At 39.9% G+C, this 2,341-nt stretch overlaps 1 long non-coding RNA gene across 1 annotated transcript; it reads right to left on the reverse strand.

Annotated features, from left to right (window-relative positions):
- Nucleotides 1-321: 321 nt before the first annotated feature.
- On the reverse strand, nucleotides 322-1,966 carry LOC115896963. Its single transcript, XR_004056914.1, has 3 exons — nucleotides 1,831-1,966; nucleotides 1,655-1,716; nucleotides 322-1,107 (listed from the first exon to the last, which is right to left on the reverse strand). It is a non-coding gene; the product is annotated as an uncharacterized LOC115896963 (long non-coding RNA).
- Between the last annotated feature and the right edge of the window lie 375 nt (nucleotides 1,967-2,341).

Raw genomic sequence — 2,341 nt, forward strand, 5'->3', positions numbered from 1 at the left:
GGCGGATCACGAGGTCAGGAGATCAAGACCATCCTGGCTAACCCGGTGAAACCCCGTCTCTACTAAAAAATACAAAAAACTAGCCGGGCGAGGTGGCGGGCGCCTGTAGTCCCAGCTACTCGGGAGGCTGAGGCAGGAGAATGGCGTAAACCCGGGAGGCGGAGCTTGCAGTGAGCTGAGATCCGGCCACTGCACTCAGCCCGGGAGACAGAGCGAGACTCCGTCTCAAAAAAAAAAAAAAAAAAAAAAAAAAAAAAAAAAAAAAAAAAAAAAAAAAAAAAAAAAAAAAAAAAAAACAAAGGGCTTAGAAGAACTCAAAGATCTCTAAAATGCTAAGGCATAATTCTTAACCTTGATAAAGTTTGAAGACTTGTTTTACTCTGTAAGGATCTACATTTTTAAATAAGTAGCTAAGAATTTTTTATTACCCTCTTTTAGTAGTGAATTCATGGTGCAAAACTATTGACACGGAAAACTCAGGGCTATTTTTCAGAGCGCAGGTTTATCCACCTCCTGTGTGCTTCCATTAAAACAGACACAATGCACAGTCTCAGGCACTTTCTCACTGTTTAATACAAAAGTAATTGGGTGAAGAGCAATGAGAAAATACTAGTGACTAGACGATTCACTCTTCCACTGGCCAATGGTTCCTCGGATTTTGGCCCACAGGGGGCCAGTTTGATTCACTGCTGAGAGGTGGCGCTCTTGACCAAAATATCTTCACATCAACACTGATGGTCTTGCCCTGTGTGGGCACTGAGGCTTCCCACTTTATGACTTCCTTATAATAGGCCACAGATGTTCAGTGTAAATGACTGTGCAACACATTGATATCAAAAAATGATTATCACCGTACCCCATTCCCTTGGATGATGAATATCGTTCAGAATTACACAGGAGCAAGAAAAAGGAGGAGGAAGAGGGCAAAACCTCAAAAGACTTCCAATGTTTCAAGAAAATGTTGGACTTTTCTTGTGCGCCACTATCAAGCTTATTTCAAAATTTGGTTTCCAAATTACTATGGCAAAGAGGTGAGGTTAAAAGGTTTTGCTGTCTGCAGGCTGAAGGCATCTTTGTGCTGATATGTACCAGCATTCATGTAGAGCTCTAGAGAAAGAGACCCAAGTATACAGAGACTTTCAAATGTGCAAGTATTATTCTTAGTAATAAACCCCAAATTATTATACAGAGAAATTTTAAATTTAGGATTTAATAAACTCTAGTTCAAATTTAACAGAATCCTCAGAAAGCAAGGCATAAGGATTTGTTTCCCTGATTTAAACTGATGATATGACAGCATGCATCTCTTTATGCCCTCCAAATCATGAATCTTTTCATGGCCAAGAAACAAAACATGTTAGGGTTTTCTCTTGGCCTGGGGACAAACTGGCTGCCCTTCTGTTAGTCCCATAGATCAGGTCAATTCTCTATGGATATACCAGTACCCCCAGTTTCTGTCTGTCATGACAACTCACCTTGGACAATGCTTCATACTATTTGATAATTCTTATATTAAAACAAAATTTGTTTCCCTGAAGTGTTTATTTTAATTCATGAACAGGACAATACTTTAAGATTTTTTTGAGTATCTGCCACATGCCAGTCCCTGTGAGGACTTAGGAATAAAAAGATGAGGAATTTGTATGTAGTTTACCTGATCTTGTGGAATTTATAGTCCATTTCTCTGGTTCTCTGAATTTTTCCATCCTAATGCTCCTAAGAAATAGATCACATTCCCATTGTAACAGAGGCACTCTACAGCAGGGATATTAGCGTCTTAGCAGAGAAAGGGATTATAACCTGAGGAAGTCCCCAAGTGACTCTACTTACCACATGCCCCTCTTCCAGAATCACTGCTCCAATAGCTCTATATTCCTATAGAAGTTTAATCCTACATCAACAGGGTGGCAGGTCAAATATCTGAAGACAATTATTACACATCTTCTCCCCCAACGCTCAATTTTTGCATCTTCAGGCTTAACATGCCATAGAATTCAAACTATGATGATTGTGCTCTTGAAGAAAAAACTGACTGAAAAAAAAGCTATTGAGAACAGCTGTAAATGCATTTACATCTGTAGTTAAATGGAACTGAATCTATCAGGCAGAACCAATAGCTGAGGAGGAGAAAAGGTGATGAGAAGACAGAAGCCTGGGCTACGTGCAGTGCACTGAAATGTCGCCCAAAATGAGCAACCAAAAATGCGAGGAACGTGGAGAAGAGAAGGGCCTTGTCCCACCATCTTGTCTGTCTTCATTGTAAGACACAACAATAGATTTTTCCTTGCTGGGGGTTGGAAAGGAAGTATTATAGAATAAAGCATATTCTGTACGGATTGGT

The sequence above is a fragment of the Rhinopithecus roxellana genome, chromosome 4 (assembly GCF_007565055.1).
Source record: "Rhinopithecus roxellana isolate Shanxi Qingling chromosome 4, ASM756505v1, whole genome shotgun sequence".
Lineage (NCBI taxonomy): Eukaryota > Metazoa > Chordata > Mammalia > Primates > Cercopithecidae > Rhinopithecus > Rhinopithecus roxellana.